Source organism: Phyllobates terribilis, unplaced genomic scaffold (genome assembly GCF_046119375.1).
Source record: "Phyllobates terribilis strain yellow unplaced genomic scaffold, ASM4611937v1 Scaffold_5__5_contigs__length_657084704, whole genome shotgun sequence".
NCBI lineage: Eukaryota > Metazoa > Chordata > Amphibia > Anura > Dendrobatidae > Phyllobates > Phyllobates terribilis.
Window position 1 is genome coordinate 306,210,192 of NW_027362765.1, and position 17,887 is coordinate 306,228,078.

Consider the following 17,887-nt stretch of genomic DNA (forward strand, 5'->3'; position numbering starts at 1 on the left):
AGTTATTGTTTACTGGGGTATACCACACTTTTTTAAATAGAGATATTTGCGGCTGAACAGTGAGCGACACACTCAAACTGCTTTTTTTTTAGATACCAAAGGCCCAAAACTGGATAGTACAGTGATTTGACCCGTGGAACTGCGAAACCACACTGGGATGTCGGGCCAACACAAGACTATTTTCAACAGATATATTTTTGTGTCACAACAGTCAGGAGACACTACTGTTTTTCTTTACGGAAAAAACTACCAAAACTTGAATAATAGAGATTTTTTACCGTGGGATGGCAAAACCACAGTTATTGTTTACTGGGGTATACCACACTTTTTTAAATAGAGATATTTGCGGCTGAACAGTGAGCGACACACTCAAACTGCTTTTTTTTTAGATACCAAAGGCCCAAAACTGGATAGTACAGCGATTTGACCTGTGGAACTGCGAAACCACACTGGGATGTCGGGCCTACACAAGACTATTTTCAACAGATATATTTTTGTGTCACAACAGTCAGGAGACACTACTGTTTTTCTTTACGGAAAAAACTACCAAAACATGAATAATAGAGATTTTTTACCGTGGGGTGGTAAAACGACAGTTATTTTTTACTGGGGTATACCACACTCTTTTAAATAGAGATATTTGCGGCTGAACAGTGAGCAACACACTCAAACTGCTTTTTTTTTAGATACCAAAGGCCCAAAACTGGATAGCACAGTGATTTGATCCGTGGAACTGCGAAACCACACTGGGATATCGGGCCTACACAAGACTATTTTCAACAGATACATTTTTGTGTCAAAACAGTCAGGAGACACTACTGTTTTTCTTTACAGAAAAAACTACCAAAACCTGAATAATAGAGATTTTTTACCGTGGGATGGCAAAACCACAGTTATTGTTTACTGGGGTATACCACACTTTTTTAAATAAAGATATTTGCGGCTGAACAGTGAGCGACACACTCAAACTGCTTTATTTTTAGATACCAAATGCCCAAAACTGGATAGTACAGCGATTTGACCCGTGGAACTGCAAAACCACACTGGGATGTCGGGCCTACACAAGACTATTTTCAACAGATATATTTTTGTGTCACAACAGTCAGGAGACACTACTGTTTTTCTTCACGGAAAAACTACCAAAACCTGAATAATAGAGATTTTTTACCGTGGGATGGCAAAACCACAGTTATTGTTTACTGGGGTATACCACACTTTTTTAAATAGAGATATTTGCGGCTGAACAGTGAGCGACACACTCAAACTGCTTTTTTTTTAGATACCAAAGGCCCAAAACTGGATAGTACAGCGATTTGACCCGTATAACTGCGAAACCACACTGGGATGTCGGGCCAACACAAGACTATTTTCAACAGATATATTTTTGTGTCACAACAGTCAGGAGACACTACTGTTTTTCTTTACGGAAAAAACTACCAAAACCTGAATAATAGAGACTTTTTACCGTGGGATGGCAAAACCACAGTTATTGTTTACTGGGGTATACCACACTTTTTTAAATAGAGATATTTGCAGCTGAACAGTGAGCGACACACTCAAACTGCTTTTTTTTTAGATACCAAAGGCCCAAAACTGGATAGTACAGGAATTTTACCCGTGGAACTGCAAAACCACACTGGCATGTCGGGCCTACACAAGACTATTTTCAACAGATATATTTTTGTGTCACAACAGTCAGGAGACACTACTGTTTTCTTTACGGAAAAAACTACCAAAACTTGAATAATAGAGATTTTTTACCGTGGGATGGCAAAACCACAGTTATTGTTTACTGGGGTATACCACACTTTTTTAAATAGAGATATTTGCGGCTGAACAGTGAGCGACACACTCAAACTGCTTTTTTTTTAGATACCAAAGGCCCAAAACTGGATAGTACAGCGATTTGACCCGTGGAACTGCGAAACCACACTGGGATGTCGGGCCTACACAAGACTATTTTTAACAGATATATTTTTGTGTCACAACAGTCAGGAGACACTACTGTTTTTCTTTACGGAAAAAACTACCAAAACCTGAATAATAGAGACTTTTTACCGTGGGATGGCAAAACCACAGTTATTGTTTACTGGGGTATACCACACTTTTTTAAATAGAGATATTTGCAGCTGAACAGTGAGCGACACACTCAAACTGCTTTTTTTTTAGATACCAAAGGCCCAAAACTGGATAGTACAGGAATTTTACCCATGGAACTGCAAAACCACACTGGGATGTCGGGCCTACACAAGACTATTTTCAACAGATATATTTTTGTGTCACAACAGTCAGGAGACACTACTGTTTTTCTTTACGGAAAAAACTACCAAAACTTGAATAATAGAGATTTTTTACCGTGGGATGGCAAAACCACAGTTATTGTTTACTGGGGTATACCACACTTTTTTAAATAGAGATATTTGCGGCTGAACAGTGAGCGACACACTCAAACTGCTTTTTTTTTAGATACCAAAGGCCCAAAACTGGATAGTACAGCGATTTGACCCGTGGAACTGCGAAACCACACTGGGATGTCGGGCCTACACAAGACTATTTTCAACAGATATATTTTTGTGTCACAACAGTCAGGAGACACTACTGTTTTTCTTCACGGAAAAAACTACCAAAACCTGAATAATAGAGATTTTTTACCGTGGGATGGCAAAACCACAGTTATTGTTTACTGGGGTATACCACACTCTTTTAAATAGAGATATTTGCGGCTAAACAGTGAGCGACACGATCAAACTGCTTTTTTTTTAGATACCAAAGGCCCAAAACTGGATAGTACAGCGATTTGACGCGTGGAACTGCGAAACCACACTGGGATGTCGGGCCTACACAAGACTATTTTCAACAGATATATTTTTGTGTCACAACAGTCAGGAGACACTACTGTTTTTCTATACGGAAAAAACTACCAAAACCTGAATAATAGAGATTTTTTACCGTGGGATGGCAAAACCACAGTTATTGTTTACTTGGGTATACCACACTTTTTTAAATAGAGATATTTGCGGCTGAACAGTGAGCCACACACTCAAACTGCTTTTTTTTTAGATACCAAAGGCCCAAAACTGGATATTACAATGATTTGACCCGTGGAACTGCGAAACCACACTGGGATTTCGGGCCTACACAAGACTATATTCAACAGATACATTTTTGTGTCACAACAGTCAGGAGACACTACTGTTTTTCTTTACAGAAAAAACTACCAAAACCTGAATAATAGAGATTTTTTACCGTGGGATGGCAAAACCACAGTTATTGTTAACTTGGGTATACCACACTTTTTTAAATAAAGATATTTGCGGATGAAAAGTGAGCGACACACTCAAACTGCTTTTTTTTTAGATACCAAAGGCCCAAAACTGGATAGTACAGCGATTTGACCCGTGGAACTGCGAAACCACACTGGGATGTCGGGCCTACACAAGACTATTTTCAACAGATATCTTTTTGTGTCACAACAGTCAGGAGACACTACTGTTTTTCTTTACGGAAAAAACTACCAAAACCTGAATAATAGAGATTTTTTACCGTGGGATGGCAAAACCACAGTTATTGTTTACTGGGGTATACCACACTTTTTTAAATAGAGATATTTGCGGCTGAACAGTGAGCGACACACTCAAACTGCTTTTTTTTTAGATACCAAAGGCCCAAAACTGGATAGTACAGTGATTTGACCCGTGGAACTGCGAAACCACACTGGGATGTCGGGCCAACACAAGATTATTTTCAACAGATATATTTTTGTGTCACAACAGTCAGGAGACACTACTGTTTTTCTTTATGGAAAAAACTACCAAAACCTGAATAATAGAGATTTTTTACCGTGATGTGGCAAAACCACAGTTATTGTTTACTGGGGTATACCACACTTTTTTAAATAGAGATATTTGCGGCTGAACAGTGAGCGACACACTCAAACTGCTTTTTTTTTAGATACCAAAGGCCCAAAACTGGATAGTACAGGAATTTTACCCGTGGAACTGCAAAACCACACTGGGATGTCGGGCCTACACAAGACTATTTTCAACAGATATATTTTTGTGTCACAACAGTCAGGAGACACTACTGTTTTTCTTTACGGAAAAAACTACCAAAACTTGAATAATAGAGATTTTTTACCGTGGGATGGCAAAACCACAGTTATTGTTTACTGGGGTATACCACACTTTTTTAAATAGAGATATTTGCGGCTGAACAGTGAGCGACACACTCAAACTGCTTTTTTTTTAGATACCAAAGGCCCAAAACTGGATAGTACAGCGATTTGACCTGTGGAACTGCGAAACCACACTGGGATTTCGGGCCTACACAAGACTATTTTCAACAGATATATTTTTGTGTCACAACAGTCAGGAGACACTACTGTTTTTCTTTACGGAAAAAACTAACAAAACCTGAATAATAGAGATTTTTTACCGTGGGGTGGTAAAACGACAGTTATTTTTTACTGGGGTATACCACACTCTTTTAAATAGAGATATTTGCGGCTGAACAGTGAGCGACACACTCAAACTGCTTTTTTTTTAGATACCAAAGGCCCAAAACTGGATAGTACAGTGATTTGACCCGTGGAACTGTGAAACCACACTGGGATGTCAGGCCTACACAAGACTATTTTCAACAGATACATTTTTGTGTCACAACAGTCAGGAGACACTACTGTTTTTCTTTACGGAAAAAACTACCAAAACCTGAATAATAGAGATTTTTTACCGTGGGATGGCAAAACCACAGTTATTGTTTACTGGGGTATACCACACTTTTTTAAATAGAGATATTTGTGGCTGAACAGTGAGCGACACACAGTCAAACTGCTTTTTTTTTAGATACCAAAGGCCCAAAACTGGATAGTACAGCGATTTGACCCGTGGAACTGCGAAACCACACTGGGATGTAGGGCCTACACAAGACTATTTTCAACAGATATATTTTTGTGTGACAACAGTCAGGAGACACTACTGTTTTTCTTTATGGAAAAAACTACCAAAACCTGAATAATAGAGATTTTTTACCGTGGGATGGCAAAACCACAGTTATTGTTTACTTGGGTATACCACACTTTTTTAAATAGAGATATTTGCGGCTGAACAGTGTGCGACACACTCAAACTGCTTTTTTTTTAGATACCAAAGGCCCAAAACTGGATAGCACAGTGATTTGATCCGTGGAACTGCGAAACCACACTGGGATATCGGGCCTACACAAGACTATTTTCAACAGATACATTTTTGTGTCACAACAGTCAGGAGACACTACTGTTTTTCTTTACGGAAAAAACTACCAAAACCTGAATAATAGAGATTTTTTACCGTGGGATGGCAAAACCACAGTTATTGTTTACTGGGGTATACCACACTTTTTTAAATAAAGATATTTGCGGCTGAACAGTGAGCGACACACTCAAACTGCTTTTTTTTTAGATACCAAATGCCCAAAACTGGATAGTACAGCGATTTGACCCGTGGAACTGCGAAACCACACTGGGATGTCGGGCCTACACAAGACTATTTTCAACAGATATATTTTTGTGTCACAACAGTCAGGAGACACTACTGTTTTTCTTCACGGAAAAAACTACCAAAACCTGAATAATAGAGATTTTTTACCGTGGGATGGCAAAACCACAATTATTGTTTACTGGGGTATACCACACTTTTTTAAATAGAGATATTTGCGGCTGAACAGTGAGCGACACACTCAAACTGCTTTTTTTTTAGATACCAAAGGCCCAAAACTGGATAGTACAGCGATTTGACCCGTGGAACTGCGAAACCACACTGGGATGTCGGGCCAACACAAGACTATTTTCAACAGATATATTTTTGTGTCACAACAGTCAGGAGACACTACTGTTTTTCTTTACGGAAAAAACTACCAAAACCTGAATAATAGAGACTTTTTACCGTGGGTGGCAAAACCACAGTTATTGTTTACTGGGGTATACCACACTTTTTTAAATAGAGATATTTGCAGCTGAACAGTGAGCGACACACTCAAACTGCTTTTTTTTTAGATACCAAGGGCCCAAAACTGGATAGTACAGGAATTTTACCCGTGGAACTGCAAAACCACACTGGGATGTCGGGCCTACACAAGACTATTTTCAACAGATATATTTTTGTGTCACAACAGTCAGGAGACACTACTGTTTTTCTTTACGGAAAAAACTACCAAAACTTGAATAATAGAGATTTTTTACCGTGGGATGGCAAAACCACAGTTATTGTTTACTGGGGTATACCACACTATTTTAAATAGAGATATTTGCGGCTGAACAGTGAGCGACACACTCAAACTGCTTTTTTTTTAGATACCAAAGGCCCAAAACTGGATAGTACAGTGATTTGACCTGTGGAACTGCGAAACCACACTGGGATGTCGGGCCTACACAAGACTATTTTCAACAGATATATTTTTGTGTGACAACATTCAGGAGACACTACTGTTTTTCTTTACGGAAAAAACTACCAAAACTTGAATAATAGAGATTTTTTACCGTGGGATGGCAAAACCACAGTTATTGTTTACTGGGGTATACCACACTTTTTTAAATAGAGATATTTGCGGCTGAACAGTGAGCGACACACTCAAACTGCTTTTTTTTTAGATACCAAAGGCCCAAAACTGGATAGTACAGCGATTTGACCCGTGCAACTGCGAAACCACACTGGGATGTCGGGCCTACACAAGACTATTTTCAACAGAAATATTTTTGTGTCACAACAGTCAGGAGACACTACTGTTTTTCTTTATGGAAAAAACTACCAAAACCTGAATAATAGAGATTTTTTACCGTGGGATGGCAAAACCACAGTTATTGTTTACTTGGGTATACCACACTTTTTTAAATAGAGATATTTGCGGCTGAACAGTGAGCGACACACTCAAACTGCTTTTTTTTTAGATACCAAAGTCCCAAAACTGGATAGCACAGTGATTTGATCCATGGAACTGCGAAACCACACTGGGATGTCGGGCCTACACAAGACTATTTTCAACAGATACATTTTTGTGTCACAACAGTCAGGAGACACTACTGTTTTTCTTTACGGAAAAAACTACCAAAACCTGAATAATAGAGATTTTTTACCGTGGGATGGCAAAACCACAGTTATTGTTTACTGGGGTATACCACACTTTTTTAAATAAAGATATTTGCGGCTGAACAGTGAGCGACACACTCAAACTGCTTTTTTTTTAGATACCAAATGCCCAAAACTGGATAGTACAGCGATTTGACCCGTGGAACTGCGAAACCACACTGGGATGTCGGGCTTACACAAGACTATTTTCAACAGATATATTTTTGTGTCACAACAGTCAGGAGACACTACTGTTTTGCTTCACGGAAAAAACTACCAAAACCTGAATAATAGAGATTTTTTACCGTGGGATGGCAAAACCACAGTTATTGTTTACTTGGGTATACCACACTTTTTTAAATAGAGATATTTGCGGCTGAACAGTGAGCGACACACTCAAGCTGCTTTTTTTTAGATACCAAAGGCCCAAAACTGGATAGTACAGCGATTTGACCCGTGGAACTGCGCAACCACACTGGGATGTCGGGCCTACACAAGACTATATTCAACAGATACATTTTTGTGTCACAACAGTCAGGAGACACTACTGTTTTTCTTTACAGAAAAAACTACCAAAACCTGAATAATAGAGATTTTTTACCGTGGGATGGCAAAACCACAGTTATTGTTTACTTGGGTATACCACACTTTTTTAAATAAAGATATTTGCGGATGAAAAGTGAGCGACAGACTCAAACTGCTTTTTTTTTAGATACCAAAGGCCCAAAACTGGATAGTACAGCGATTTGACCCGTGGAACTGCGAAACCACACTGGGATGTCGGGCCTACACAAGACTATTTTCAACAGATATATTTTTGTGTCACAACAGTCAGGAGACACTACTGTTTTTCTTTACGGAAAAAACTACCAAAACCTGAATAATAGAGATTTTTTACCGTGATGTGGCAAAACCACAGTTATTGTTTACTGGGGTATACCACACTTTTTTAAATAGAGATATTTGCGGCTGAACAGTGAGCGACACACTCAAACTGCTTTTTTTTTAGATACCAAAGGCCCAAAACTGGATAGTACAGCGATTTGACCCGTGGAACTGCGAAACCACACTGGGATGTCGGGCCTACACAAGACTATTTTCAACAGATATATTTTTGTGTCACAACAGTCAGGAGACACTACTGTTTTTCTTTATGGAAAAAACTACCAAAACCTGAATAATAGAGATTTTTTACCGTGGGATGGCAAAACCACAGTTATTGTTTACTTGGGTATACCACACTTTTTTAAATAGAGATATTTGCGGCTGAACAGTGTGCGACACACTCAAACTGCTTTTTTTTTAGATACCAAAGGCCCAAAACTGGATAGCACAGTGATTTGATCCGTGGAACTGCGAAACCACACTGGGATATCGGGCCTACACAAGACTATTTTCAACAGATACATTTTTGTGTCACAACAGTCAGGAGACACTACTGTTTTTCTTTACGGAAAAAACTACCAAAACCTGAATAATAGAGATTTTTTACCGTGGGATGGCAAAACCACAGTTATTGTTTACTGGGGTATACCACACTTTTTTAAATAAAGATATTTGCGGCTGAACAGTGAGCGACACACTCAAACTGCTTTTTTTTTAGATACCAAATGCCCAAAACTGGATAGTACAGCGATTTGACCCGTGGAACTGCGAAACCACACTGGGATGTCGGGCCTACACAAGACTATTTTCAACAGATATATTTTTGTGTCACAACAGTCAGGAGACACTACTGTTTTTCTTCACGGAAAAAACTACCAAAACCTGAATAATAGAGATTTTTTACCGTGGGATGGCAAAACCACAATTATTGTTTACTGGGGTATACCACACTTTTTTAAATAGAGATATTTGCGGCTGAACAGTGAGCGACACACTCAAACTGCTTTTTTTTTAGATACCAAAGGCCCAAAACTGGATAGTACAGCGATTTGACCCGTGGAACTGCGAAACCACACTGGGATGTCGGGCCAACACAAGACTATTTTCAACAGATATATTTTTGTGTCACAACAGTCAGGAGACACTACTGTTTTTCTTTACGGAAAAAACTACCAAAACCTGAATAATAGAGACTTTTTACCGTGGGTGGCAAAACCACAGTTATTGTTTACTGGGGTATACCACACTTTTTTAAATAGAGATATTTGCAGCTGAACAGTGAGCGACACACTCAAACTGCTTTTTTTTTAGATACCAAGGGCCCAAAACTGGATAGTACAGGAATTTTACCCGTGGAACTGCAAAACCACACTGGGATGTCGGGCCTACACAAGACTATTTTCAACAGATATATTTTTGTGTCACAACAGTCAGGAGACACTACTGTTTTTCTTTACGGAAAAAACTACCAAAACTTGAATAATAGAGATTTTTTACCGTGGGATGGCAAAACCACAGTTATTGTTTACTGGGGTATACCACACTATTTTAAATAGAGATATTTGCGGCTGAACAGTGAGCGACACACTCAAACTGCTTTTTTTTTAGATACCAAAGGCCCAAAACTGGATAGTACAGTGATTTGACCTGTGGAACTGCGAAACCACACTGGGATGTCGGGCCTACACAAGACTATTTTCAACAGATATATTTTTGTGTGACAACATTCAGGAGACACTACTGTTTTTCTTTACGGAAAAAACTACCAAAACTTGAATAATAGAGATTTTTTACCGTGGGATGGCAAAACCACAGTTATTGTTTACTGGGGTATCCCACACTTTTTTAAATAGAGATATTTGCGGCTGAACAGTGAGCGACACACTCAAACTGCTTTTTTTTTAGATACCAAAGGCCCAAAACTGGATAGTACAGCGATTTGACCCGTGCAACTGCGAAACCACACTGGGATGTCGGGCCTACACAAGACTATTTTCAACAGAAATATTTTTGTGTCACAACAGTCAGGAGACACTACTGTTTTTCTTTATGCAAAAAACTACCAAAACCTGAATAATAGAGATTTTTTACCGTGGGATGGCAAAACCACAGTTATTGTTTACTTGGGTATACCACACTTTTTTAAATAGAGATATTTGCGGCTGAACAGTGAGCGACACACTCAAACTGCTTTTTTTTTAGATACCAAAGTCCCAAAACTGGATAGCACAGTGATTTGATCCATGGAACTGCGAAACCACACTGGGATGTCGGGCCTACACAAGACTATTTTCAACAGATACATTTTTGTGTCACAACAGTCAGGAGACACTACTGTTTTTCTTTACGGAAAAAACTACCAAAACCTGAATAATAGAGATTTTTTACCGTGGGATGGCAAAACCACAGTTATTGTTTACTGGGGTATACCACACTTTTTTAAATAAAGATATTTGCGGCTGAACAGTGAGCGACACACTCAAACTGCTTTTTTTTTAGATACCAAATGCCCAAAACTGGATAGTACAGCGATTTGACCCGTGGAACTGCGAAACCACACTGGGATGTCGGGCTTACACAAGACTATTTTCAACAGATATATTTTTGTGTCACAACAGTCAGGAGACACTACTGTTTTGCTTCACGGAAAAAACTACCAAAACCTGAATAATAGAGATTTTTTACCGTGGGATGGCAAAACCACAGTTATTGTTTACTTGGGTATACCACACTTTTTTAAATAGAGATATTTGCGGCTGAACAGTGAGCGACACACTCAAGCTGCTTTTTTTTAGATACCAAAGGCCCAAAACTGGATAGTACAGCGATTTGACCCGTGGAACTGCGCAACCACACTGGGATGTCGGGCCTACACAAGACTATATTCAACAGATACATTTTTGTGTCACAACAGTCAGGAGACACTACTGTTTTTCTTTACAGAAAAAACTACCAAAACCTGAATAATAGAGATTTTTTACCGTGGGATGGCAAAACCACAGTTATTGTTTACTTGGGTATACCACACTTTTTTAAATAAAGATATTTGCGGATGAAAAGTGAGCGACAGACTCAAACTGCTTTTTTTTTAGATACCAAAGGCCCAAAACTGGATAGTACAGCGATTTGACCCGTGGAACTGCGAAACCACACTGGGATGTCGGGCCTACACAAGACTATTTTCAACAGATATATTTTTGTGTCACAACAGTCAGGAGACACTACTGTTTTTCTTTACGGAAAAAACTACCAAAACCTGAATAATAGAGATTTTTTACCGTGATGTGGCAAAACCACAGTTATTGTTTACTGGGGTATACCACACTTTTTTAAATAGAGATATTTGCGGCTGAACAGTGAGCGACACACTCAAACTGCTTTTTTTTTAGATACCAAAGGCCCAAAACTGGATAGTACAGCGATTTGACCCGTGGAACTGCGAAACCACACTGGGATGTCGGGCCTACACAAGACTATTTTCAACAGATATATTTTTGTGTCACAACAGTCAGGAGACACTACTGTTTTTCTTTATGGAAAAAACTACCAAAACCTGAATAATAGAGATTTTTTACCGTGGGATGGCAAAACCACAGTTATTGTTTACTTGGGTATACCACACTTTTTTAAATAGAGATATTTGCGGCTGAACAGTGTGCGACACACTCAAACTGCTTTTTTTTTAGATACCAAAGGCCCAAAACTGGATAGCACAGTGATTTGATCCGTGGAACTGCGAAACCACACTGGGATATCGGGCCTACACAAGACTATTTTCAACAGATACATTTTTGTGTCACAACAGTCAGGAGACACTACTGTTTTTCTTTACGGAAAAAACTACCAAAACCTGAATAATAGAGATTTTTTACCGTGGGATGGCAAAACCACAGTTATTGTTTACTGGGGTATACCACACTTTTTTAAATAAAGATATTTGCGGCTGAACAGTGAGCGACACACTCAAACTGCTTTTTTTTTAGATACCAAATGCCCAAAACTGGATAGTACAGCGATTTGACCCGTGGAACTGCGAAACCACACTGGGATGTCGGGCCTACACAAGACTATTTTCAACAGATATATTTTTGTGTCACAACAGTCAGGAGACACTACTGTTTTTCTTCACGGAAAAAACTACCAAAACCTGAATAATAGAGATTTTTTACCGTGGGATGGCAAAACCACAATTATTGTTTACTGGGGTATACCACACTTTTTTAAATAGAGATATTTGCGGCTGAACAGTGAGCGACACACTCAAACTGCTTTTTTTTTAGATACCAAAGGCCCAAAACTGGATAGTACAGCGATTTGACCCGTGGAACTGCGAAACCACACTGGGATGTCGGGCCAACACAAGACTATTTTCAACAGATACATTTTTGTGTCACAACAGTCAGGAGACACTACTGTTTTTCTTTACGGAAAAAACTACCAAAACCTGAATAATAGAGACTTTTTACCGTGGGTGGCAAAACCACAGTTATTGTTTACTGGGGTATACCACACTTTTTTAAATAGAGATATTTGCAGCTGAACAGTGAGCGACACACTCAAACTGCTTTTTTTTTAGATACCAAGGGCCCAAAACTGGATAGTACAGGAATTTTACCCGTGGAACTGCAAAACCACACTGGGATGTCGGGCCTACACAAGACTATTTTCAACAGATATATTTTTGTGTCACAACAGTCAGGAGACACTACTGTTTTTCTTTACGGAAAAAACTACCAAAACTTGAATAATAGAGATTTTTTACCGTGGGATGGCAAAACCACAGTTATTGTTTACTGGGGTATACCACACTATTTTAAATAGAGATATTTGCGGCTGAACAGTGAGCGACACACTCAAACTGCTTTTTTTTTAGATACCAAAGGCCCAAAACTGGATAGTACAGTGATTTGACCTGTGGAACTGCGAAACCACACTGGGATGTCGGGCCTACACAAGACTATTTTCAACAGATATATTTTTGTGTGACAACATTCAGGAGACACTACTGTTTTTCTTTACGGAAAAAACTACCAAAACTTGAATAATAGAGATTTTTTACCGTGGGATGGCAAAACCACAGTTATTGTTTACTGGGGTATCCCACACTTTTTTAAATAGAGATATTTGCGGCTGAACAGTGAGCGACACACTCAAACTGCTTTTTTTTTAGATACCAAAGGCCCAAAACTGGATAGTACAGCGATTTGACCCGTGCAACTGCGAAACCACACTGGGATGTCGGGCCTACACAAGACTATTTTCAACAGAAATATTTTTGTGTCACAACAGTCAGGAGACACTACTGTTTTTCTTTATGGAAAAAACTACCAAAACCTGAATAATAGAGATTTTTTACCGTGGGATGGCAAAACCACAGTTATTGTTTACTTGGGTATACCACACTTTTTTAAATAGAGATATTTGCGGCTGAACAGTGAGCGACACACTCAAACTGCTTTTTTTTTAGATACCAAAGTCCCAAAACTGGATAGCACAGTGATTTGATCCATGGAACTGCGAAACCACACTGGGATGTCGGGCCTACACAAGACTATTTTCAACAGATACATTTTTGTGTCACAACAGTCAGGAGACACTACTGTTTTTCTTTACGGAAAAAACTACCAAAACCTGAATAATAGAGATTTTTTACCGTGTGATGGCAAAACCACAGTTATTGTTTACTGGGGTATACCACACTTTTTTAAATAAAGATATTTGCGGCTGAACAGTGAGCGACACACTCAAACTGCTTTTTTTTTAGATACCAAATGCCCAAAACTGGATAGTACAGCGATTTGACCCGTGGAACTGCGAAACCACACTGGGATGTCGGGCTTACACAAGACTATTTTCAACAGATATATTTTTGTGTCACAACAGTCAGGAGACACTACTGTTTTGCTTCACGGAAAAAACTACCAAAACCTGAATAATAGAGATTTTTTACCGTGGGATGGCAAAACCACAGTTATTGTTTACTTGGGTATACCACACTTTTTTAAATAGAGATATTTGCGGCTGAACAGTGAGCGACACACTCAAGCTGCTTTTTTTTAGATACCAAAGGCCCAAAACTGGATAGTACAGCGATTTGACCCGTGGAACTGCGCAACCACACTGGGATGTCGGGCCTACACAAGACTATATTCAACAGATACATTTTTGTGTCACAACAGTCAGGAGACACTACTGTTTTTCTTTACAGAAAAAACTACCAAAACCTGAATAATAGAGATTTTTTACCGTGGGATGGCAAAACCACAGTTATTGTTTACTTGGGTATACCACACTTTTTTAAATAAAGATATTTGCGGATGAAAAGTGAGCGACAGACTCAAACTGCTTTTTTTTTAGATACCAAAGGCCCAAAACTGGATAGTACAGCGATTTGACCCGTGGAACTGCGAAACCACACTGGGATGTCGGGCCTACACAAGACTATTTTCAACAGATATATTTTTGTGTCACAACAGTCAGGAGACACTACTGTTTTTCTTTACGGAAAAAACTACCAAAACCTGAATAATAGAGATTTTTTACCGTGGGATGGCAAAACCACAGTTATTGTTTACTGGGGTATACCACACTTTTTTAAATAGAGATATTTGCGGCTGAACAGTGAGCGACACACTCAAACTGCTTTTTTTTTAGATACCAAAGGCCCAAAACTGGATAGTACAGTGATTTGACCCGTGGAACTGCGAAACCACACTGGGATGTCGGGCCAACACAAGGCTATTTTCAACAGATATATTTTTGTGTCACAACAGTCAGGAGACACTACTGTTTTTCTTTATGGAAAAAACTACCAAAACCTGAATAATAGAGATTTTTTACCGTGATGTGGCAAAACCACAGTTATTGTTTACTGGGGTATACCACACTTTTTTAAATAGAGATATTTGCGGCTGAACAGTGAGCGACACACTCAAACTGCTTTTTTTTTAGATACCAAAGGCCCAAAACTGGATAGTACAGCGATTTGACCCGTGGAACTGCGAAACCACACTGGGATGTCGGGCCTACACAAGACTATTTTCAACAGATATATTTTTGTGTCACAACAGTCAGGAGACACTACTGTTTTTCTTTATGGAAAAAACTACCAAAACCTGAATAATAGAGATTTTTTACCGTGGGATGGCAAAACCACAGTTATTGTTTACTGGGGTATACCACACTTTTTTAAATAGAGATATTTGCGGCTGAACAGTGAGCGACACACTCAAACTGCTTTTTTTTTAGATACCAAATGCCCAAAACTGGATAGTCCAGCGATTTGACCCGTGGAACTGCGAAACCACTCTGGGATGTCGGGCCTACACAAGACTATTTTCAACAGATATATTTTTGTGTCACAACAGTCAGGAGACACTACTGTTTTTCTTTACGGAAAAAACTACCAAAACCTGAATAATAGAGATTTTATACCGTGGGATGGCAAAACCACAGTTATTGTTTACTAGGGTATACCACACTTTTTTAAATAGAGATATTTGCGGCTGAACAGTGAGCGACACACTGAAACTGCTTTTTTTTAGATACCAAAGGCCCAAAACTGGATAGTACAGCGATTTGACCCGTGGAACTGCGAAACCACACTGGGAAGTCGGGCCTACACAAGATTATTTTCAACAGATATATTTTTGTGTCACAACAGTCAGGAGACACTACTGTTTTTCTTTACGGAAAAAACTACCAAAAGCTGAATAATAGAGATTTTTTACCGTGGTATGGCAAAACCACAGTTATTGTTTACTGGGGTATACCACACTTTTTTAAATAGAGATATTTGCGGCTGAACAGTGAGCGACACACTCAAACTGCTTTTTTTTTAGATACCAAAGGCCCAAAACTGGATAGTACAGCGATTTGACCCGTGGAACTGCGAAACCACACTGGGATGTCGGGCCTATACAAGACTATATTCAACAGATACATTTTTGTGTCACAACAGTCAGGAGACACTACTGTTTTTCTTTACAGAAAAAACTACCAAAACCTGAATAATAGAGATTTTTTACCGTGGGATGGCAAAACCACAGTTATTGTTTACTTGGGTATACCACACTTTTTTAAATAAAGATATTTGCGGATGAAAAGTGAGCGACACACTCAAACTGCTTTTTTTTTAGATACCAAAGGCCCAAAACTGGATAGTACAGCGATTTGACCCGTGGAACTGCGAAACCACACTGGGATGTCGGGCCTACTCAAGACTATTTTCAACAGATATATTTTTGTGTCACAACAGTCAGGAGACACTACTGTTTTTCTTTACGGAAAAAACTACCAAAACCTGAATAATAGAGATTTTTTACCGTGGGATGGCAAAACCACAGTTATTGTTTACTGGGGTATACCACACTTTTTTAAATAGAGATATTTGCGGCTGAACAGTGAGCGACACACTCAAACTGTTTTTTTTTTAGATACCAAAGGCCCAAAACTGGATAGTACAGTGATTTGACCCGTGGAACTGCGAAACCACACTGGGATGTCGGGCCAACACAAGGCTATTTTCAACAGATATATTTTTGTGTCACAACCGTCAGGAGACACTACTGTTTTTCTTTACGGAAAAAACTACCAAAACCTGAATAATAGAGATTTTTTACCGTGATGTGGCAAAACCACAGTTATTGTTTACTGGGGTATACCACACTTTTTTAAATAGAGATATTTGCGGCTGAACAGTGAGCGACACACTCAAACTGCTTTTTTTTTAGATACCAAAGGCCCAAAACTGGATAGTACAGGAATTTTACCCGTGGAACTGCAAAACCACACTGGGATGTCGGGCCTACACAAGACTATTTTCAACAGATATATTTTTGTGTCACAACAGTCAGGAGACACTACTGTTTTTCTTTACGGAAAAAACTACCAAAACCTGAATAATAGAGATTTTTTACCGTGGGGTGGTAAAACGACAGTTATTTTTTACTGGGGTATACCACACTCTTTTAAATAGAGATATTTGCGGCTGAACAGTGAGCGACACACTCAAACTGCTTTTTTTTTAGATACCAAAGGCCCAAAACTGGATAGTACAGCGATTTGACCCGTGGAACTGCGAAACCACACTGGGATGATGGGCCAACACAAGACTATTTTCAACAGATATATTTTTGTGTCACAACAGTCAGGAGACACTACTGTTTTTCTTTACGGAAAAAACTACCAAAACCTGAATAATAGAGACTTTTTACCGTGGGATGGCAAAACCACAGTTATTGTTTACTGGGGTATACCACACTTTTTTAAATAGAGATATTTGCAGCTGAACAGTGAGCGACGCACTCAAACTGCTTTTTTTTTAGATACCAAAGGCCCAAAACTGGATAGTACAGCGATTTGACCCGTGGAACTGCGAAACCACACTGGGATGTCGGGCCTACACAAGACTATTTTCAACAGATATATTTTTGTGTCACAACAGTCAGGAGACACTACTGTTTTTCTTTACGGAAAAAACTACCAAAACCTGAATAATAGAGATTTTTTACCGAGGGGTGGCAAAACCACAGTTATTGTTTACTGGGGTATACCACACTCTTTTAAATAGAGATATTTGCGGCTGAACAGTGAGCGACACGCTCAAACTGCTTTTTTTTTAGATACCAAAGGCCCAAAACTGGATAGTACAGCGATTTGACGCGTGGATCTGCGAAACCACACTGGGATGTCGGGCCTACACAAGACTATTTTCAACAGATATATTTTTGTGTCACAACAGTCAGGAGACACTACTGTTTTTCTTTACGGAAAAAACTACCAAAACCTGAATAATAGAGATTTTTTACCGTGGGATGGCAAAACCACAGTTATTGTTTACTTGGGTATACCACACTTTTTTAAATAGAGATATTTGCGGCTGAACAGTGAGCGACACACTC